Below are 24675 nucleotides of genomic sequence, written 5' to 3' on the forward strand. Positions count from 1 at the left end.
GAATGGGCAAGAGAAAGAGAAACAGAAAAACGAGACATGGAGAAAGACAGGGAAAGAAAATGAATAAAATAAAGGATCACAGAAAAGAGACACATGGAGGAAAAGGAACACAGTTAAAAGAGAAACCCAGAAATAGGAGCTAAGAGGAAAAGAAGAAAGAGTAAGAAGTAGCTGGGTGCGGTGGCTCACGCCTGTAATCCCAGCACTTTGGAAGGCAGAGGTGAGCCCACGAGTTCAAGACCAGCCTGGGCAACATAGCAAGACCCCATCAATAGAATTTTTTTTTTAAATTAACAGGGTGTTTTGGCATGCACCTATAGCTCCAGCTACTCAGGAGAGTGAGGTAAGAGGATCGCTGGAGCCCAGGAGGTCAAGGTTGCAGCGAGCTATGATCATGCCACTGTGCTCCAGCCTGGGTGACAAAGTGAAACCCTGAAAAAAAAAGGAAAAGAAAGAAAAGAAAAGAAAAGAAAGGAAGAAAGAAAGAAGGGAGGGAGGGAGGAAGGGAGGGAGGGAAAAGAAAAGAAAAGAAGAAAAATAAACAAAAGCAGACTCAGAAATAATCCCCAAAAATGGGAAAAGTTATATAGAGAAAGAAAAAAATAAGAAAAAAGGAAAATATATGGGGAAAGATAAATCTAGAGAGAAAACAAGTAGGGGAAGAGAAAGGGGAAGAAATAAATAAAATACAAAAGAAAAGTATACAGAAAAATATAAAAATAGAACAACCAGAGATAAAGGAACACAGTGAAAGAAAAAAGGATGAAGGAGATAAGAATACTGGGAAAACAATAGGTGAAAAATGTTAAGAAACATAGAAGAGGAGATTGAAGTCTTTAGGAGGACCAGAAATGGTTTTTTTTCTCCCTCCCTCCCACTTTCACTGTTAGCCATTCTTGTGGTGTAAAATCAGTCAGACACAGACACACATTCTGAGTCAAATAAGCACATGAAAAATAGCACATCTGGACACAGAGGAGCTGAAAGATTTGAGATGTAGGCAGCGACAGACTCACAGCAGAAAGAGAGAGCCAACCTGAACACAGGATGGGCTCCAGGCAGAAACTGCCAAGGAACTAGATATGCCACTGTGAAAGATGACACAAAGGCACCTCAAAAGATGGACATGTGAATAGACAGGTACACAAGCAGACATCCACCAGGGTGGGAGGAGGAGGTTTGGCCTAGCTCCTTTCCTCCTCTCTTCTCTTTGCCTTTGTGAAATACTCTAATAATGGGCATTTACCATTCTGGGTCTCCCGCCCTTGGGATTTTTCTTTAGGCTTCATGAAGGTTGGTAGCAATGTGTTTCATTTAAATAAACTCACTCCTGCTAGGGTCTGTTAGTTACTGTATCTCCCCTCCTGGGAACAGACTTCTCTCACCAGTTTAAATGATCATATCCAAAAGACCCCTTTCAGGCATGAGTGTAAACGGCTGAATATCAGTCCCTTGGCTAAGACAGAGTTGGAGTCTGTCTTGATGCTTACTCCAAGACTAGAACTTTTTCTCCCAGTATGCCATGATCCTCCTTAACTTCACTGGACTTTCCTTTTCACCTCTGCAGTTTGAAGCAGATGAGAAGGGGAGGCTACGCATCAGGATCCCTACTCGAATAAGAGGAGCGTCATAAGATTTCCTTGGTTAAAAAGTGTTTCTTGCAAAAGCGAAGTTTGAAAACCTCAGGGTTACACAGGGCCGGATGAATTCTAAGGGTCCTTCCAGCTCTGACATTCTGAAATTCTATGACTAAGAGCTAATTTGTTCAAATCTAAACCCGCAGTAATTGCACAGAACTTGATTGAATTTTCTGAGCAAACATGGCGTCACTGTCTGCCCCAATAAGTATTTAGCCATGGCCCCAGTTTAATGATTTTGTGCAGTATCAATATTTCTTAGTGCAGTTTCCAGCACTGACAGGTAGGTGCATGATGATGTGAAACATGTGGGCTCAAGATGCCCACCCAGGAAAGCCACAGGTGGTTGTTGGTGTGTCCACCTGGCTTGGGCTGACACACAGACTGCACCAACCCCTCTGGCTAGTGGTGGGCACATGCAGGGGTAGCACAACTGCCTTTGAAAGGGGCATGCTGGTTGGGTGGGTGGATCGGGTTGCCCTAAAAGCTCAGGGATGCTGTAGCCAACGGGTCACAAAGAGAATAGCAGTGAATGGGGCTTGCTTTGTACAACTTCACTTTGATGCAAATCATCCCTGAAGGCTACTGCCTCACTTAGTATTCCATTCATTCATTCATTCATTCATTCTACAGAGAGTGCGTGCTCTGTGCCAAGCTCTGTGCTAGAACTAAGGATAGAGACATGAACAAGATACAGTCCAATATCTCCCAAAAATCTCATTTGTGAATCAGAATTGTGGTACAGTCAAGGGGGCAGTATGTGAACCAAAGTCAAGGAATACTGATGCCGCTCAGCATCAACAAACTTAGGCTATGGATAAATATTTATGAGAAGAAATAATTTGGTAGGAATATTACTATATATGCACACTTTTAATTATTCCCACTGGCAAAACTGATGAATCAGAGACCTTTTTTTGTATGCAATATTCAAGATGCAAAGAAGTCTTATAATTAGCTCAGGTAAAATAACTTGATTGTTTCCTAAGTACAACTCTGAAAAAGCACAGATTAATTTAATACTTTTTGTTTATCTTTTAGTTACACATTATCCATGATAGGGTTTTATTTGTTGGTGATGGTTTGAGAGCATTGTGTTTTGGAGAGAAATGAAACATTTACTGGAAGAGAAAGGAAGATCGGTTCCTCTCTTTGATGCTGCCATGACACTAAGCCTGTCATTCCCAAACAGAGATACATTTATATAAGTTTGTGAGTTCTCTTGGTCATTTGTCTGTTATATATTTAGACTTTCACACATGCACCAACCATACACAAAGCACCTTCTCTGACACGTGCACTGGGCCACGTGTGGGAACACTGGAAAGATTAGAGCATAGCCCCTGCCCTTGAAGGGCTTCTACTCCAGAAGGGGAGCCAACAAATAACTCAAGGACTTTATGATGAGTGGCATAACAGAGGTGTGGACAAAGGGAAGCTGAGAAGAACAGGGACTAAGAGATGAGGGTATGTGGAGAAGCTTTAAGAGACAAGGTGGCCTATGGTGGGGTGTGGTGGAGAAGGTCTGAAGATTGACCCTATTCATCATTGTGGGGCTAGACGGAGCCATCCTCTTTCTCCAAACTCTGTTTTGCTTTGTTTTAATCAGTAGAATGTATCTGTGAGAACCACAGAACTACACAGCAAGCAGATCAGTCTGTAGCTGGGATTAGCCCAGTAGCCTGCATCAGTTTAACTGCTTCAATTTAGGATGAAATATAGCCACTCCTTTTGAAAAACGCAATGCAGGGAGGTGGGTGGTCAGAGACTGGCTCCTATCCCCTAACCTTAGCTTCTTGAAAATCAGATTTTCCTTGCCTACCCAGCACTCCTATCTAGCAGAGTTATTCTTTTATAGGGGCAAAGTTGTTTGAGTAGCACTGGGTATCATGGTAGCTTTCAAATTATTCACATTCCAAAGGAGGTTTAATGATTTCCAAGATAATTGGTTGTAGAAATAAGTCCTTCTAAAAACCCAGCAATAGAATGTTCATGATGCCACAGGATGATTCAGAACATTTGGCCTTAATTACTTTGATTGTCCGCCAGGATTTAATATATGAATATTACATTGCGATCTTCAATTTAATTTCTTGTGTAAATGGATTGTGGCAGAATCCTGTAGTCCTGAACTGGCACATAATTCAGCGTGGGAGACACTATCTTAACTCATCTCATTACTCAAGCCATTTGTTGTCCTTCAGGCTTTGACAGCCAGGAGATGGGAAAGTAGCAGAGGTGATGTGATCTCTCAACCTGGGTCCAGACAGACATGAGCCATAGTCTCTACCGATTACGTTGTTACACAGACACAGACAGCACTTATTTTCAGAAGAAAAAAAAATGCCCCAGTCAATGTGCAGCTGTGTGCTCTGGTCTTTCTTAGCATAATGGAGTGGAAAAAGCTGGGGCATGCATGCAAGAGACCTGAGTTCTAGTCCTAAGTTGACCACTAACTTGCAGTATGATCTTGGGCAAGCCACTTAATTTCTCTGAGCTTTCGATTCCTCGTCATTAGAACTACATAATCTCCAAGTGCTTTCCAGAGTGAAGGTTTTCTGACGTATTAATAGCATGTGGCAAATCTGACAGTTTTGGCACCATGGCTAAAAGAAGGTTGTTTCTATCCATCTGTGAATAATAAGCAGCCCCCCAAGAATGGGCAAAGTTTGAGGAAAGGGAGAGCGAGACAGGGCAGATAAGTGGGAGGGAAGAAGGAAGGGAAGGTGGAGAGAACAGCCCTGCAGCCTTAGTGAGCTATCCCTCAGGGCCCAGGTGAGCTTGTTAGGACCTTAGCAAAATGGGGGACATTTCAGCCTGGGAAGCTTGATGGAAATTACAGGAATAAAATGAGATTCAAAAAGCATTAAATGGGAAGCCACAGTGCTGGAGAATTTATTTGTACCACATATAACAGAGAGTTTGCATCTAGAATGCATAAAGAACTCCTAGAAATGAATATGAAAAGGACAATCTAGTAGGATAAAATGGACAAAAGACTTAAATGGGAATTGTACAAAAGAGTATATCCAAAAGGCCAATGAACATATGAAAAGATGCTCAACCTCAGTCATCAGAGAATTGCAAATCAAACCACAACGAGATACCACTGCACACCCACCAGAGTGATTAAAATGTAAAAGTCTGACAATACTTACTGTTAATAATGATTTGGCGCAATGAAAGAGTGCAAATTGGTACAAACTTTGAAAAACTGGCAGCATTCAGCAAATGGAATGTGTGCTTATGACTCAGTGATTCCACTACTAACAGAAATGCAGGCACATGTGCACCAAAAGTCAAACAAAAATAACAATAGTAGTGTTAGTCAAACAGCCCCAAACTGGAAATGCCCATCTGCAGTAGAATGGTAAACTCAATTGTGGCATATTCACAAAAGGGAATATTATACAGCAATGAGAAGGAACAATATCAGTTTTATGCAACAACATGGATGAATCTCACAAACATAATATTGAATGAAAGAAGCCAGAAACGAAAGCATACATACTGAATTATTACATAAAAGTCAGTAACTGGCAAAACTATAATGTTTAGGAATGCATGCTAAGATGTACAAGTATAAATAAAAGCAAGGAAGTGATTTTTGGAAAAGTCAAAAAAGTTGTTACCTTTTAGTCGGGGAGAAAGGAATTATGATTAGGGAAGGGACACAAGTAGGGCATCAGGGATGCTGATAATATTCTATTTTTAACTGGGTAACAATTAACACGGGTGTCTCGTTGAACAAGTTGTGCATTTATGATTTATGCACTTTTCTTTATGTGTGGTATATTTCACAATTTAAAAATAAAGCTTTAAAAATACAGAGATTGAAAAAAGTCAAAGCCAAATCTTTGTTTCAGACTAATGTGACTCCAATTTCTGTCCATTGTCTCAGGACCCTGCAGATTCTAGACTCTCGGCAAAGAGAGGACAGAGGCTGTGTCTCATTTCTCTCAGTATCTGCCTGCCAAAATCTTCCAACTTTAAAGCTAACCTGACTCCAATTGGTACCTAACAGCCACCAGCCAACTGACTGCAGTTAAAGACACCTTGTTCCAGCTGCTTTCTAGTTTCCTCTCATTTCCCCATTCTCAAACTATTCTTGTTCCATTTCAGTTCCATCTTTCTCTTGAGTCTTTATTCTGTCTTCTGTTTGCAGCCCTGTTCCTTCCTTTTGGACTAATGGCTGAGTGACCCAACTGGATTTCCTTGGCTTGAACCTGAGCAAGCCCTCTCTCTCTAAAGACTTGAATGCCTACTCCCTTCACTGAGTGGTTTCTTCTGTTCCTGGCCAACTCAGGTAGGGTATCTACCACCTCCCCCTCCCTAGATCTTATAGGATTAAAGTGCCTTATCTCAAATCCTTGGTGCCAAATGTTTCAAAATTCAGAATTTGGGGAATTTTATCAAGGTAATCATGTGTATTTGCCAATATCACATAACACCTCTCGCAGGTTGCGGCATAGCTCCCCATAATCAAATACATTAATATTTTTGTCATGAAATATATGGATGTTCACACTAAGTGGGATAAAGAAAGACTATCATAATATAAGTTAAAATGAGTTTTAACGTCAAACTTATGAGAAAGTTTTTGGTTTTCAGAGCTTTGTGGTTTGGGAAGTGAAAATAAAAAATAGGAGCCCAATGCTTGTTTGGTGGATGGATGGAAGGATGGAAGCATAGAAGGACACAATGAATTACATGTGTTTATCATCCCAAGTGACAAATGTGCATTTAACAAGAGTCTTCATCACTTTAACCAATTGTGGGCACATCAGATTCCACCGCTGGCAAGAGGAACACTAGTAGAAAAATCTACCACATAGGTCTGCTACCAGAACATAGATGGCCTGCCTGGGGTCAAGTGGCCATCCCTGGGCCACTCTTCTGCATAAAACATCCATCCAGCCCCTTTTCCTGGCTATGAGTGGGGTAGGCCTAACTAGAAGGGAAAGTTATGGGTATGGCAAGTACCTGGGGCTGTTGGGTCCAGTTGGAAAGGAATGGATGGGCTTCAAGCACCAATTTCATGTGGCCCTCCTTAAATAGTATTGTTCTCAGCAAGGCTTTGCAAAGGTATTGAGTGGAATTAGTTCAAGATCACCCTTCCCAGCAAGTACTCAGAGTGCAGTAAGTATATATTTCTAGGAAAGGGTACAGTTAGGTGTTTTTTACTTCCAGCCACCTGGGAGTGTGGATACTACAGCTTATTGTCCTGGGATGCTTCAGAGGCAAAGCAGTGAGTTCCAGGAGAGGCTAGCAAGGGACTAGAGCATGAGTCAAAGCCAAACCCTCAGGCTCCCCCACCCAAGAGACACCAAAGAATCATGGGAGACCTCATCAGGAGAAAACCACGCAGCCACTTCCAGGACCGATGCCTAGAGGAGAAGCTCAGGGGAAGGTGGATTTGAGGAGAGGTTAGGAGGCTCAGCCTTAGAGCTCCAGAAAACTGGGTTGTTTACTCCTAGAATATGGAAACTGAGTCACCAGGTAGGCATCTCCCATAGCTCTGCCCCAGGCTTTTCTATCTTAAAACAGTAAGACAGGACTTACATGAGCTCTTCCATCTTTTTCTGCTCTGCTTTCCAGAGTTCATGAATCTATGATTCTCTTTTAAATAATCTTTGTCTTTTTTCTCATAAGAGTAATACATGCTCCTTGTTGAAACTTTGAAAAGTTAGGTAAATATATAAATGTTTAGATTCACTTATCATCCCACCCACCTCTTACACATTTGAGTGTATTACCTTTCTGCTTGCTTGCTTTTATTTTCCATGTCTTTATAAAATTGTGATCATAGACTTTTGTATTTTGAGTTAGACACTTAAGTATATTGTGAGCATTTCCCATGTCACCACAAAAGCTATCATTCTAGTCTAATTTGAACATCCACCAGATATTGTGGGCACACTTAGCAAGGATAAAATGTGTAGCCTGCCTTTATGGAACTTATACTCTTGTTGAGAAGATGAGGCTGATATACATGGAACCAATAGTGATAAATACAAATGGAATATAATGAAATGTCACTTTGAGGGATAGGTTGGAAAGACAGTAAGAATCCAAAAGAGGGAAAGATTGACGTGGGTAGCATTATAAGTGGAGGCTCCTGGAGAAGGCAGGACTTAAATTGGCCTTTAAAGGATAAGAAAAAGGAGAATGAGAAAGGTAGAAGCATGAAGAAAACAGACACAATGGGGGAAAGCTGGATTGAGTAATCCCAAACCCTTTATGCTTATCATTGTTGTTGATGATACAGAGCTACCCAGGGCCAGGATTTCAGGACTGTTCAGGGTCCCACCTAATATATGAACACATAAACCCAGGTCTCTAACCTAAAGGGGATTTGGAGGCTAAATGCATGAAAAATGAAGCACTGGTATTGATATGGCAGTAGCTTAGACTCAGACCTTTTTCCACTTAGTAACTGACTTGTTTCTTTGCTGCATCTTGAACACTGATGGCTCAAACATCACGGTGCTAGTAGCCAGAGTCACCAGTTGTACAACTTCCTAGCTAGATAGCTGATTACATGACTCCAGAGCCCTAGTCACAGTCAATTCACTACTGTGGGTTGGTAATCACAAAAAGAGGGTAAACAGAGAGAAAGCCCATGTCACAAGCCCCCTTCTTCATACACTGAAGACACAGCCAAAAGCTTGTTGTAAATGTTAATTAAGTCATTAATTTGTGATCTGAAGATCTCCCCAGTGGAACTAGGAGTTTCCTAAGGATAGAAAAATAGTGGTTTGAAGAACAGTAGAAATGTTCATGAAATACCACAGTTTAAGATTCATTTGTGATGCATCAGAAATGCCCTTGCCTATGGTCAGGAGACTTGCCACTAACTAGCTATATGATTTTGACCAAATTCTATTACTTCTTGGAGTCCATCTCAGTTTTCTTCCTCATCTGTAAAATGGAAACTATTTCAAAGTTCCCTTTTGGCACCAAAATTCTATGAACCTACAATGTATTTGGACCACCACCACTTTTCAGATTTCAGGATCCCCTACAACAATGCAAATAACCCTAAGAAAAGGCTACATCTTACCCTGTGTTGCCAGTCACCACCATACCTGGGAATCGAAGTCCTTTGGGGAATGGGACCAGGAGAGCGAGCAGGCCCAGCCCGAGGGGAGAGGCACAAAAAGGAGAAGTGGGTGGACCCCAAGATGTCACCAGTTAAGCAGAGAGAGGATCTTGATACCTCCTCCTCTATCTGCCTGTCCCCTGAGTGCCCAGCAGCAGGCTGTGCTTTACTGCATGCCTACGTAGGTGCCTGCTCACCACAGGGTGCCCTAGCTGCCAGCATGCTATTCCAGGCCAATAGGAGAACCCTGAGGTGAAGTACCCTGGGGCCAATCGTAGGTGGAAATATCTCTTTAATGGCCAGAGAGAGTGTATCTTTGGCTGCTTTTCATTGGTTCAGACCAACTGAAGGCTCTCTGGACTCTCAGCCAATGCCGAGCCATCAGCCAACAGGAATGGGCTTTGTTGCTGGATCTTGTTTTTGTCTAGGGCTGATGGGTAACCCTGCCCCAAGGGCTGCCTTGTCTCCTCATTATCATCCCTGACTGAAAACTTTTGCCATGAACACAGAAGGCATGAGCAGTGGGACTTAATCAAGGCAGCTCAGAGGTAGGCATGCTTGGGGCCAGGGGCCATACCTGGGCCCAGTCCTTGCAGGTGAGTGCAGGTGAACCAGCAAAGGGAGAGAATAAACAAGTAGAATTGGTGGGCATGGGCACTGTGAGATTAAAGCTAAGGGCAGGTCTTGACAGATCAAACTCTTCCTTCCTTCCCACAAGCCATGAGTATCTGAGTAACTTATCCACAATCCTATGGTTCCCCCTTTACTCTTTCTCTGTAGCCCCAACCACAACCAGGGAGGGGTTCCTCCCAAGAAAGTAAGAAAAGCTTATTGGAGAAGGTGTGCCGGCTCCCACTTGCAGGCTGGATTCCCTGACTTAGGATGCCCGCAATGGTCAGAGATATAGACTTGGTGACTCTGGCCTTCAGAGATACATGGATTCCAGAATATTTGCTTCTAACATCTCAGATTATAGTCTGACTATCTCCTCATATGCTTTAAGGAAGGCTAGGGGTGTGGGTTCAATCCTGGGTGAGCTGGGTAGCCTTCCTCACTTTGGTCTCTGACCACTGACACAATTATTAGTCCCACCCAAGGGCAAAATCTCTAACCTGAACAGCTATTTAAGCAATGTGTACACAGGAGGCAGAATGAGAGAGTATGGAGGATACAATGAAAAGCCTTCCCTGTTTCTGAAAACATTCAGTCTTACATCAAACACTCACTGAATGCCTTTTATGAGGCAGACACTCTACTAGATGCTAAGATAACAAAAAGGAATAAGACACATGAACTTTTGGTGAATCCCGCCAGGGCAGAGCCAGGGGGAAGAGTGTGTTTTAAGCACCAGTGATCAACTACCTTTAAAAATTGACCTGAGGTTATAGTTGGCTTTGGAATCCCCCAGAACTGGCCCTTGGTAAAACTGATCACAAATGTCTGTTTACAATGCCCCTTAAGGTGCTCCCGTATTAAAACTCTCTTTCAGAAAAAAAAAAAAAAAATGTACTTCAAAATTTATGTAAGACCTTGGGCAAGTCAATTCTCAATCCTCCCCTCCTTAAAATAACAAGCTTAGGCTTGGGGCTGTGAAGCCCTTTCCAAATCTAATAGACCCTCTAGGAGTCTATAGTAGCAGTCATTTACTCATTAGTATAAATTTAAGTAGCTATGTTCCTTTTCCCTGGATTAGCTATATTTTAAGCTTTGTTTCCAATTGTGTAATGAAAGACTTTGTCACTTAAAGATTTTGCAGGGATCTGCCTACATTTGTGGAAGGGAAATGAAGATTAAAGAGGTATAATAAACCTCCCCAATATCCTAACATCCTCTTTCCTTGGGCTCTAGGGCCCTGCACTCTGTTGAGGTTAATCCCAAGAGATTACTTAGTTACTAACAAAAAGAATCATTAAAAATAAAAAACTAAGCCTTATTAGGGGCTTACAATGATCTAACACCAAGAAACTGTTGCAACAATGAACCGGAAAAGCCTAGTGAAAAGTTCTGAGCACATATTATGCAGGCTCAGGATGCAGAAATTGCAACAGCACTTTGCCCCTTGCTCTTCCCTCCTGTCTGTTTTGGCTTCCTTTGGAGCCTGGATCTCAGTCCTACTGGCCGTAGATATTTTGAATGATTCAAGGTCAGGAAAAGGGACAATGATTCAGAAATGCACATCATTCCTTAAGTACATTTAATTGTAAAATACATCTAATCAATCCGATCCCCTGTCTGAACATGGCAGCTAAGAGAAGCAAAGCAAAGCTTTTGCGTTTCACTCCAAACCAAAATAAGAAGCTAAAGGCGGCTGGGGGAGGGGATGGGATCAATGAATCCAATCAATGGTCTATATTAATGTTTCTTATATGATAGTGCTGATTTGCAGCTTTCCAAGTGCCAAATGGCATCTGGGAAACATTAGTCCATCCCCCAATTGACGTAATAATTAGATTGCATAAATGGTTCCTCTGTGCTCACTGCCAGCCCAAGAGACAAATGTTATTGGTGAGCCAATCAATCTTTCCCCCCGTTAAAGTTTCAACTTGTGTCAGCAATTATGCTGTGGAGGTCGAAAGCCACCCAAATGAGTGAAAACTGGCAAAGATGAATTTCAGGAGTGGATTATACTGCACTATTTCCCAGCAGAGTGTGTATGGTCAGAACCTGGACAGGTACATGAACAGATCTGCAACTGGATATACCACCAGGGGCCAGAAGAGGAAAGAAAGTCTAGTGACATCTGCAATATTTTGCTTTTCTTTGTTCCAGTTGTCTCCTTCATACTTAGATAAACCAAGGGGCTGAGGAGAGCATGGCAGGGGAAGGCATTAGTAATTTGTTATTAGTCTTTGTGATAGGCTGAATAATGCTCCCCCTCCCATAAAATCCATGTTCTATTCCCCAGAATGTGCGAATGCTATCTTCTATGAGACTTTGCAGATGTGATTAAATTAAGAATCTTGATATAGAGAGATTACCTTGGACTAGCCAGCTGGGCCCTAAATGCAATCACAAGTGCCCTTATAAATGTGTCAGAGAGAGAGATTGCAGACAGAAGAAGAAGAGAAGGCAACGTGACCATGGAGGCAAGGATTGGAGTGGCGTGGCCACCAGCCAAAGAATGCCAGCAACCACCAGAAGTGGGAAGGGGCAAAAGATGCATCTCCCCTAGAGCCTCCAAAGGGAGCTCAGCCCTGCCAGCACCTTGATCTTGGCTCAGGAAACATATCGGACTTCTGGCCTCCGGACTTTGAGATAATAAATTTCTATTGTGTTAAGCCACAAAATTTGTGGTAATTTGTTACAGCAGCCCTAAGAAACTAATATAGACCTCCATTACTAAGCCCAGGTCACAGGTAGAATGATAAACAACCTTCCTGTTGTATTGTAAAGAGCATCAAAATCCTTCTCTAGCCAAAATAGGCCCTCAATCTATCATGATGCAATGTCAAGGACTAGGAATCCAAAATTCACACATATATGTCAACATTTCTACTTTTTGAGCAATTCTTTCTTGTTACTACGTTGCAAACAGTACACATAAGCCCTTGTTTTCCACTAGTCCTTTTGCATGAATTTATGCATCCAATTAACTCCAGCCACCAGGCAGGCCTTGGGGGGACAGGGAGGGACACTGAGCAGGTAGGGAAATACGGTAAATATGTCTAAATTGAAACCACTATTGGGCTCAAATCAAATCTTTTTTAGTAATAACACTAAGTAGGGCCTTTAGGAAAACAAGTCATGGCAGAACTAACTTAATTTACTCTTCTGATAAGGTTACAAGGCTTGTAGATCGGAGAATGTTGTAGACAGGATGCATCTGGATTTTAACAAGGCTTTTGACTTAGACTCTCATGAGCCCTTTATAGATAAAGTGAAGAAATACAGACTGCAGGTGAGACTCCAGAGGTAGCAAGTGGCTGCTGATATGTGGATCAGGGTCTCTAGTGATAAGTCACAGATCTTTACATCAGTGTCAGTCAAGTCACCACTCTTATCCAACAGCTCAGACAGATGGCGTGCTCTCTGAGAGTGAGGATGCTGGGAAGCTAGAGGATCTAGCTAACAGATTGGATGGGAGACTCAGGATCCAAAACAGTCTCAGTAGGCTGGAGCATGGGCTGACCTCTGTGAAATGCAATGTCCAGCATTAGGAATTCAAAATTCACATGTACAAAGACAGGCTTATATACAGAGCAGCCGTCAGCATAGAGAAGGCAGAGGAGATCAGTAGGCACACAGTTGGATGAGTCAGAAGAATGGTGAGGCTGGCAAAAATAAAAAAAATTTAAACAATAAAAGCTAAACGTAGCTGAATTTGCTTCTCTGGAAACAAGAGAGAACCGTGCTAACGCTTGATTATTTTCCATTATCCGGGCCATACTGGGTTCAGTTCTGGGCAAAATTCCTTTTATCTCCCAGATGTATTATTTTTAAAAAAATAAATAAAAACAAAAGGTGGAGGGGAAATGGAGAGATGTTGGTCAAAGGATATAAAGTTTCAGTTAGGAAGAAGAAATTCTGGAGATCTATTGTACAGCATAGTGACTACAGTTAATAATAATGTATACTTGAAAATTGCTAAGAGAGTATATCTTAAATATTCTCACTACACACACACTAAGTATGTGAGGTAATGGATATGTTAAATAGCTTGATTCAATCATTTCACAATGTATACATATATAAAAATGTCACATTGTACATTGTAAATATATACAATTTCTATTTGTCAATTACATCTTAATAGAGCTGGGGAGAAAAATACAAAAAAAAAAAACAAAAACAAAAACAAAAAAACTTACCAAAGTGCGTAAAGTGAAAATTGACAGCGTTCCTCCCTCCCAGTACCTAAGGCCAAAGGTAATTACTATTAACAGAGTACTGATTATCCTTCCACACTTATCTATGAAATTATTTATGATGTACAGTTTATTAACACAAATGAAAGCATGCTATATATATTGTTCTTGGCTTTGCTTTTGATTTAACAACATATCATGAGCATTTTCCCATGTCAGTGATCATAAGAGCTAATAATTACTGTTCATTTTCCATGTACCAAATACAATTCTATAAATACTTCATATTTTCATTCAGTTAAAACTCACAATAACTTACATGAGATGAAGAATATTATTATTATTCCCACTGTAGAGAAAAGAAAACAGTTCAGAGGACTTTCCTAAGATTACAGTTATTTAATGGCAGAGGTTGGATTTGAGTTCAGGTCTGTCTGGTTCCAGAACCTATGCTCTTAACATCTACACCAAGCTGCCTCTTAGTTCTTTGAGGGCAGCCTCATTAAAAAAAAAATACAGCATAGGAGTTTATTGTATCTGTATCATAATTTAATTAATCTTATGTTAGTGGACATAAGATTGTTCTGTTACTGAAAGATTTTTCAGAGCTTTTAATATGCTAATGTGCATTATGAACCTCTTAAGAGGTGGATATAGTAGGCAACGTGTCCAAAACTTCCTTAACCATGGCATCCTTTTCTCTCACAGAGTACTTGAGAGACTGGAGCATTGGGGATCAGATTTTGGTGTGCATCTGCATCATCTGGGATGCTTTTCAAATGCAGATCCCCAGGCCTCGACTAAAGTGCTTCTGATATGGATAATTTATAGACCACACATTGAGAAATACTGCTGTGTGCTGTGGGATTAATATTTGATGTGTAAAATGAATATGAGTGGCTACATAACCACAGTTTTATCGATCAAAGACATGACTAGCTGGGAGACAGAAACACTCTTTTCCCTTCCCTCCTCAGGTCACCTAATCATCAGAACCTTATTCACTCCAATGCAAGAAACCCACATCAAGGATGCATTAATCTGGCATCCCAGTGAGCTAAGTTCCCAGGAGACTAAGCCACCAGTGACCATCACACCTCTCCACCTCCCTCAACGAAGAACTCTGCCACTACTGAAAGTATAAGATAATAATAGATTAAAATCAATTAATCAATAAGTTAATATTCCATGCATATGGTAACTCTTACTATTGGGACCTCTTCTTTTCAGTTTCTATCATCTACAGATACATTAAGAATAGTCAGTTTCGTTTCCTTCCTTCTTTCCTTCCTTCCTTTCTTTCTTTTTCTTTCTTTCTTTTTTTTTTTTTTTTTTCTGAGACAGAGTTTCACTCTTGTTGCCCAGACTGGAGTGCAATGGTGCGATCTCAGCTCACCGCAACCTCTGCCTCCTGGGTTCAAGCAATTCTCCTGCCTCAGCCTCCTGAGTAGCTGGGATTACAGGCATGCACCACCATGCCCGGCTAATTTTGTATTTTTAGTAGAGACGGGGTTTCTCCATGTTAGTCAGGCTGGTCTTGAACTCCAGACCTCAGGTGATCCACCCGCCTCGGCCTCCCAAAGTGCTGAGCCACCGCACCTGGCCTAAGAATAGTCAGTTTGTAACACAAATATCTGCAGAACAAGAATTAACCCAATAGGGACAAGAACAAATATGAGAGAATAAATGTTATTATGTGTTTTTTAAACTGTGAGTTTGGAAAAGTACAAGATGTCCTGCTTGTGCTCTCAAGTGATATTTAATATCAAATCCCACTCACCATTGCAGGTTATTGCTTAAGGGTCACCTGAGGTCAAAGTGGAGACAGGAGAGAAAGGACAAAGGGGGAAAGGATGAGAGGGTGAAGACATATCCAGAATGCTCAAAGGAGTGCTTAGGAGGGAGGCTCCTGGAAACATTCATCTCCAGTGAGTGGACAGGGGAGCTTACTTGAGAAGGAGCCAGAGTAGCCTATTGCTATTCAACCCCAAACCCTGCACTTGAGACCCCCTCCACAAATCACATACTGAGATTTCCAAAATACCCTTACCCTTAGAATCTCAAAGGATTCTCACTTCAGCTGCAAGAGGCCAAAGGGACATTACTACACACCTTATTTGACAAGTGGGGCTTTAAAGGCAACAGTGGTTTGGAAGAGGCAATGTCTAGTATAGAAAAGGAAACTACACAGATCATGATGCAGTGGAAAGTATACTGGAATTTATAAATTTACATTTAGCAGAATCTCAAGCATGTCAAATTGCATAGAAAAAAGCTGGAAGGAAATATGGATCCAATATTGATCGTTAAGGATGAATGACGTTTTCTTCTTCATACGTGTCTGGGTTTTCCTCTCCCCTCAAACATTTTACAATGGGCTTTGTTGTTTTTATATATAATAAAAAGGTAAATACCAAATAAAAATAGGGCATAAGCCTAAAATTCAAGTTCCATCTCTGCTCCTCTCACTCTCTGAGACTCAGTTTCTACAACCGTCCTCAGGGAACTAAGGTTGGATGGAGATATTGACTGAGAGAAAGGAAAAGAAAGGGAAAGAAAAGAAATGGAAGGAAAGGGAAGAGAAAGAAAAGAAAGGGAAGGAAAAGGGAAGAGAAGAAAAAGGAAGGGAAGGAAAGGTCAAGACTGAGATGGTGGTCTAGTTGAGGTTATCTTGGAAAAGGAGATACTGTTCTCTGACCTTAGAGATGGTGGCTATGATAATGCTTTGCAAATTGTGAAGAGCTATTATGCAAATGACAAGACTCATTGTTCTTAAAGACCCCTGCTCCCCATCATACATATGGGTGCATGCATACACTCACACACACACACACACACACACACACACCCCTTCCCTAAACTGCTTGAACATTTACACTTTGGCTCAATTTTCTCTTCCATTTCGGCGACCTCATTACCAATTCCAGGCAGAGTCTGTTCTCTGCTTGTCACTAGCCAATCTAGCTACCTTGGATTCCCCAGCATATCTGAGATTTTTCCCCTTATAGACTGTTCTGTCATTAACAAGTGTCATCTACATAACCCAAAGCCATATCCCAGAGCTCTGCAAGAGCCAGCATAGTGACTAAAAATGCAGCCTGGTCCAACCAGGACAGGATCTACATTTCCTTATTTCAAGCCAGATTAATTACCTCATTAATGATAATTCCTCACCTATGCCCAGAGTCTATGCTTTGCAAAGAAGCTGTATATTCTGTATCTTTCTGGGGCCTCACAGCAGTACTGGAAGGGAGGCAGGTCAGAGATGGACACTCCTGTTTACAGAACACAGAGAGGGCAAGTGACCTGTTATAGAATCACAGAGAGTGAGTAAAAGACAGTGTCAGAATTCAAATCCAACTTCATCCCATACCCAAGCCAGGCTCTTTCTCCTATACCATAGCATTCGCTTACAGTTGGATATGGAGAAAGGAAAATACAGAAAATGAGTAACTATGCACATGACCATTGAGAGATTCAACATGACATGGTTGCAAAACCTTTTTCTTACTGGAATAAGACAACATCCAAGACTTGTAATAAGACTCCATTTGGAATCTGGAAGCCAGATAAGAGAAAGTTCTCTCTCTGAGATTAGCACTGGGCTCTTCCACGAATCATTTCTTCCTTCATTTGTGCATTCACTTATTCATTATATAATCATTTATTAAATATTTCATATGTACCAGGCACTGTACTTAGTGCTGATGGATAAGATGTAAAGAAAGGCAGGATATGGTCCAGAGCCTCATGGTCTAGAGGGAGGAATTTAAAACAGATTTGGCTAATTCCAAATACATAGCAAAGTAGCATTCGTGCCATGAAAGAGTAAAATGCTCTGGTAGCCTAGAGAAAAGATTCAGATCTGTTTGCTGTTTGGGGGATGTGGGATAACTTCATGGTATATGAAACCGACCAAGGAAGGACGAGTAGAATTTGAAGAAATAGGAACTGGGTGGGTGTAGGCACTGCCAGGAAGAGAACAGCATGATGTAGGCACAGTGGTAAGAAACCAGACGGATTAGATGGGAATCAGTGAATAATTCTATTCTGATGGAGCTGGGATTGGATACAAAAAAGAAAAAGATAAGATGGGAATATATGTTTGGGCCAGATCATGGTAAGTTTGGAATACTGTGGGCCCAGCATCAGTTTCCATCCTTCTCAGAGGCCAGCAGCAGTGGCTGTGCAGGAAGGATTTGAGGAAGGCACAAAGGATGGACGCTGCTCTCTCGGATCCAGAGGCCAAGGGAAAAAATAGTGATGCCTACATTGGTTCCAAAAGAGGGAAGGCCACACTAAGTCTTTTTGGCAGGTTAGCAAATAGTGGCAAGTTGCTTTCAGAGAAAATGTGCTCAATTTTTAAAAATTATTTTTATATATTTAGGGGATACAAGTCCAGATTTCTTACATGCATATATTGCCTAGTGGTGAAGTCTGGGCTTTTAGTGTACCCATCCCCCCAAAGAGTGAACATTGTAGTCAATATGTAATTTTTCAATCCTTAGCCGTCTCCCACTCTCCCACCTTTTGGAGTCTCCAATGTCTGTTATTTCCCTCTGTATGTTCATGTGTATCCATTGTTTGGGTTCCACTTCTAAGTGAGAACATGTGGTATTTATCTTTCTGGTACTGAGCTATTTCACTTAAGATAATAGCCCCCAGTTCAATCCATCTTCGTGGAAAAAAACACGACTTCATTCTTTTTATGGCTGAGTAGTATTCGATGGTGTATACATACACTACATTTTCTTTATCCAGTCATCCGTTGATGGACATATAGGTTGATTCTGTGACTTTGCTATTGTAACTAGTGCTGTGATAAACATGTGAGTGCAGGCATTTAAAAAAATAATGATTTATTTTCATTTCAGGATAAACCCAGTAGTAGGATTGCTGAATCAAATGGTAGTTCTATTTTTAGTTCTTTGAGAAATCTCTGTACTTGAAAATGCTCAAGTTTGTTCACTGAAATTTTGGCCTTGGCACCTTTCCCAGTTCACCTTCTATGCCCTTACCTGTGCTAAACTTTAAACATGTGGTGTCATCCTCAGCCTATCTCCCATGAATTCCACTTGTTGAGGATGCAGATTCATTTTGTTCAAGGTATTTTTCCTGCCCTTTGCTTCAATGGTCCTCAGTTCCCCAAACTTAAAGCCACTGATACCTGTTTCTGCTCAGTCTCCTTCCTGGCTCCTCCTTGGCTTACTCCTTTGGACTTAGTCTTTTTTAGTTTAGTTCCTGGTCCTCTTCTCATAGTCTAATTTGAAGATGCCATTCCTGAGCAATATGGTCTACACTCCTGGTTGCAACCACTTCACCAATAACCTCTAAATCTGTATCTTCTCTTTTCTGAGTCCATGTCCCAGAAATCCAGTTGCCCCATTGTACATCTCTACTTTGATGTACCACAGTTAACTCCAACTCGAAATCTCTTCCACCATTCCAGAAGAAATAAACTTCCCACACAAACATGCTTTTCCACCTAATCTACTATCATATGCTTCATCATGCAAATTAGGCACCTAGACCTTTTTCTTGACACTCTCCACTCACTGTCCTCTAAATATCCAATCAACTGGCAAGTCTTGAAATTTCTACTTCTTTAATATTGGCTGAATATGTCTGCTTCTCTTTATCTCCCTGCTGATACCTCAACTGGATTCCTAAAATAACCTTCTAACTGATGTCCTTGACCCCAAATAGTGCACCCCAATTCTCACACAAGCCATTAATCAGCACTTTTTTCAAATATCACTTCTTCCAGGAAGCATTTCTGGATCCCTCCCAACCAGTCCTCTCTTCACATAGATCTTGCTCTGGGAATAATGGAATTAAATAGCGTCCCATAGCCAAAGAACTTCAGAAATGCTGATGTTATATCCTGTTTCTGTAAGAAGAAATTGGGACAAGGGAGATTTACGCTCCCCAAAAATACTCTTGAGGTGTATTCTGCTGTGGACAATCCTGGGGTACATGTGTGCCCAAGAGAGCAGAAGTTCAGGAATTGGGAGTGGGCTCCAAGGGAGCAGCCAGCTCTGTAGAATCCACACTAATCTGCCTCCAAACACTCCAAGTTTTCTAATTTTACCCTTTTTCTTTGGCTTTCTCACCGAAGATGTGACCCACTGCTGCAGGGATTTGGGAAATAAAATGCATCATTAATCAAAAATTACTCTTCCCTAAAATAAAATATTAGCTCTGTTGGGTAGTTAATTGCATTATCAGAATGAACAGCTCATCCTCTTTTACAAGGGCTTTAAACACTGATCGCCTAATAAGTGCAGGAATTATAGTTAATCTAGCTCAAAATTTAATTATGATGAGTCATACATCACAAAGCAAGCACACAGGGGCAAAACTCTGGTGAAGTCACGTCCAACTGACCTTGACCCCAGGCCTGCTGGTTCTTTCTAAGTGGGAAATTGGAAATCCTTCCTGTTTGTGAGATAACAGGGACATCCAAACAAGACCCACCCCAGTCTACCTCAGGAGTCTTACGGGAAAGCCTGCCTTAATCAAATCTTGCAATGAGAAAGCCCAGAAGCAATTCTCCCTCTGGGCTCTGCCTTTCCAGACCCCTTTAGAGTATTATGCAGTTAGATTTGAAGAACACCATTACAGTGGATCTAGGCTGGGACTAGGTATTAAGGAATTGTGTGAGATGTTCAGAATTTCAAGAATACATCTAAATATATAGTTTCAAAGACTTTCCTGGTTGACACAGACCTAAAAAGTCAACAGTTTCTCCACGTGGTATGGCTTTGTGTCCTCGAATTCTCCCAATTGCTCACATAACTGAGGACAATCTTCCAGGTTTTTTTCTGAGTAAAAAAAGCTGATCAGCCTTCTTCATTTGGAATTTTCCACTTCTAATAATGTGGTTTAAGAAGTTATTATCTCTAAGCGGTTACTGGCACCTAAATTATTTTCTCACTGGTCATTTTAATTATTTGTATACATATGCAGGTTGAACTCAATTGCATCACTTTTCACTAATGACTGCTAAATTCTTTTACATTTAACCCATTATTCAAGCTAGTCATGACTTTGGGGAATACTCTTTCTGCCCTCCAAAATAGCTGCATCTTCTTCTTGCTCTTTGCCATCTGTACTATCGAAAAGCAATCCTATTTTATTTTATTTTACTTTTTGCCTGTTTGGAAGTCATATATATTTTTTCTTCACCATTTTAAAGGTGTAGGTGTCTCAAGCTCTATGTATTTATTTCCTGATGAGGATATTAAGGAAGCCTCTTATATATCCTTATTCAATCTTCTTACCCTCTAGGTTGACTTCCTTTTCTTGATATTTTGGGGCTTAGGAAAAAAAGATTTTGGTCTAAACCTTCCATGATTATAGGCATGTTAGTCATATTTCCTTCTCTTCCATTTTGCTTGTCTGTTCTTGTGTACCAAACCATCCGAAATTTAGTGGCCTTAAGCAACAAATTTATGTTATTCATTATTTCATGGATTAGAAATTTGAGACGGCCTTGCCTAGTGGTTTGTTTCTCATTCATGTGGAGCTGGCTGGAGAGCTGGGACTGGACACTCCACTTTCAAGATAGCTTCTGCACCTACATGTCGGTCACCTCAAGGTCTGGAACCTTGTGCCCCACCTCAATATGACATCTCATCCTCCAGGCCCACTCCATATGATCTGAGCTTTTCATAGCATTGGTGGTCTTAGGGTAATCACATGTTGGCTGGCTTTCAAGAAATCAGTGAAAATTTCCAGAGCAGTTAAGAGCTATTCCAAGTACTGTAACAGCATCACTTCTATCATATTGTATTGGCAAAAGCAGTCACAGGTCCCATTCAGACTCAAAAAGGTAGAAAAATAGACTCTACTTCTTGATGAGGTAGTGGCATTGCAAAACAGCACACGGAATATGACATTGTTATAGCGATCTTTAGAAAATACAAACTTCCATACTTTCTATAGATTTCCAGACTTAAAAGTCTCATACTTTAAAATACACATGGAAAGACTGTACAAGAATAGAGAAGTTTCAAGAAATAAAGATTTAAGGAATTGGACTATTTACCTTGAAGATAATATCATGTAGTGGATGAAACAAGGATTTAAATTCATAAAAATCTAGATTCAAATCCTATCATGACTCTTACAAATTTTAAACCCATGGAAAAATAACTTTATACATCAATAAACATTTACTAAGCATTTTAATATGCTATCATTGTGCTAGAAACATAGGTATACATAAATGCCTAAAACAATATATAAGCCTTCAAAAAGGGTCTTGAATGAGACCCATGTTTCATGTTTGGGTAACCAGTTGTTTTGTGTTGCTATTTACTGTGATAAAACCTACAGGAGGAGATAATAGTTTCTGTATCAGCTAAAGTGCAGGGTTAAGCAGGGGAAGATGTCAAATAGGCAGTCAGAAATACTAGAATACTGAATGGTCTGGTCTAAAGATGCAGTTTTGGCAGTGATCAAAATAAAAATGGTAACTGAAGCCCTAGAAGTGTGTGAGTGTGCAGAGCAAGAAGAAAAGGTGGCATAAAAATGATCCCTAATAAAACATCAGTGTTTAAGGGGTAAATGGTGAAAAAGGAACTTGCAGAGAAAAGATTACTGGATTTGAAGACATAGCATTAGAAACTTGAAAATTAAACAAAGAGAAGAAAAATAAAAAATATCAACATAGTGTTAGTGAGCTGTGAGACCATTGAAATCAGCCTCATAGACATAATCAGAGTCATCAAAGGAGGAGGGAGGACAGAAAAAATATTTTAAGAAATAATGGCTGAATATTTTTCAAATTGGATAAAAATTATGAACCCATATATCTAAGAATCTCAACAAATCCCAAGCATAAAAATTGTGAAAAACTACACCAAGGGACATCATAACCCAATTGCTTAAAATCAGTGATAAAGATAAAATGTTATCTTTAAGATAAATCTTAAAAGAAGCTTTATTTACAAGGGGACAGGGAGTGGGGTAGGTTAGGCAGGTGGTGGAAGACACGTTACCTAAAGAGGAACAATTATAAGAAAGACAGCAGATTTCTTGTTGGAAACGATGCAAGTTTTAAGACATCAGAAAACAATATCTTTAAAAGCACTGAAAGAAACCTGTTAACCATGCTAACAATGGACACAGGAAAGCTAAACTGGCTATATCAATACATGCAAAGTAGATTTCAGACCAGTGAGGGTCTTTTCATAATGTTAACGAGGTTAATTCATTAAAAATACATAATAATCTTATATAATGAGGTTCAAAAATACATGATGCAAACACTGATAGAGCTTAGACAAATCCACGATTATAGTTGGAGATTTCACTACCCTTCTGTCTTAGTCTATTTTGTGTTGCTATAAAGGAATATCTAAGGTTGGGTAATTTTTAAAGAAAATAGTTTTACTTGGCTCATAGTTGTTCAGGTTATACAAGAAGCATGGAGCTAGCATTTGCTTCTGATGAGGGCTTCAGGGAGCTTCCACTCATGGCAGAAGGCAAAAGGGAGCCAGCAAGTACAAAGATTGCATGGCAAGAGAGAAAACAAGGTGTGGGGAAGTTCCAGGCTCTTTTTAACAACCAGCTTTTGCGGGAACTAAGAGAGCAAGAACTCACTTTCCCTCATCTCAGGGAGGACACTAATCTATTCATGAGGTATCAGCCCCCGTGACCCAAACACCTCTCATTAGGCTCCACTTCCAACGTTGGGGATTAAATTTCAACCTGAGGCTTGGAGGTGTATCCAAACTATAGTAGCAACAAATTATAGAAAAGTAGAAGGTTAGTGAGATTAGAAAAGACTTAAAAAGCACTTTCAATGAAATTGACCTAAGTGACATTTATAGAGCACTTCATCCAAAGTATTGGAATAAATATTTTTCCAAGTACAGATAGAACATTTATCATGATAGACCATATTCTGGCTCATAAAACAAACCTGAATACTTTTAAAAAATAGTAAAATTATACAAATATATTCTGATCAATATGGAATTGAATTAGAAACCAGTAACAGAAAGACATCTGAAAAGTTCCCAACTATTAAAAAAAAAATCCTGAACAATACACTTAAGTTACCCATGGGTCAAATAGGAACTCATAAGAAATGGAAAATACTTTGAAGTGAATAAAAATGATAATGCAAAATACCAATTTTGCAGATTGCAGCTGAAGTAGTAGTGCTCAGAGGACAATTTATACTATGAAAGGCTATATTAGAAAAGAAGAAAGGGCTCATATCAATAATCTAAACTTCTACTTTAAGAAACTATAAAGTAAAAGCAAATTAAGCTCAAAGTAAGGAGAAAGAGGGACATAAACATAAGGGTAGAAATCAATAAAATATTATGCAAAACAGAAAAACAATAGAGAAAATCAACAAAACCAAAAGCTAATTTTTTGAGTAGATCAATAAAATTGTTAAACCTCTAGCCAGACTGTTCAGGAAAAAAAAAAAAAAAAACACAAAGAAGACACAATTTACTAATATCAGGAATGAGAGGGGTGATACCACTGCAGATTTTACAGATAATGAAAGGATATTATAGACAATTTTAGGCTAATAGTTTCAACAACTTAGATGAAATCAGCAAGTTTCTTAAAAGATGTAAGCTACCAAAGCTCACTCAAGAAGAAAGAATTTGTAGTTGAAAACCTTTCTGCATAAAAAATTATAGGATCAGATAGCTTTTCTGGTCATTTTTACCCAATATTGAAGAAAGAAATAATACCAACCCTACACAAACATTTCCAGAAATATAAAGATGAGGGGATACTTTACAACTCAGTCTATGAGCCAGCATTACCCTGAGACCAAAACCAGTCATAATCAATACAAGTAAAGAAAACTATATATCAATATCTCTTACAAGCATATGCATTAAAATGTTTAACTAGTTTTATGAAATCAAACCCAGTAATACATTTAGAAGATACTACATCATAGTTAAGTGAAATTTATTCAAGGATTGCAAAGTTGCATTAATATTTGAAAATGTCAATATGTAATAATTCACCATATTAACAAAGAAGATCCATATAATTATCTTAGTAATGTAGCAAAAACACATTCTACAATATTCAATGTCCACTCCTGGTGTTAAAGATAGAAACTTCTATGCAAACCTGCCATAGAAGA

At 40.0% G+C, this 24675-nt stretch overlaps 1 long non-coding RNA gene across 2 annotated transcripts in view; it reads left to right on the forward strand.

Moving 5' to 3' along the window:
- Positions 1-24675, forward strand: part of LOC108583893 — an 82357-nt gene that overhangs the window by 21351 nt on the left and 36331 nt on the right. Inside the window, exon 1 of one of the 2 annotated variants that reach the window (XR_002519485.2) lies at positions 713-5943. The exons of the other annotated variant lie outside the window; for it this stretch is intronic. This is a non-coding gene — a long non-coding RNA (uncharacterized LOC108583893). Of the gene's footprint in view, positions 1-712; positions 5944-24675 lie in introns of those variants that run through there. 2 annotated transcript variants of the gene reach the window in all.

This window comes from Papio anubis, chromosome X (assembly GCF_008728515.1).
Source record: "Papio anubis isolate 15944 chromosome X, Panubis1.0, whole genome shotgun sequence".
Classification (NCBI taxonomy): Eukaryota; Metazoa; Chordata; class Mammalia; order Primates; family Cercopithecidae; genus Papio; species Papio anubis.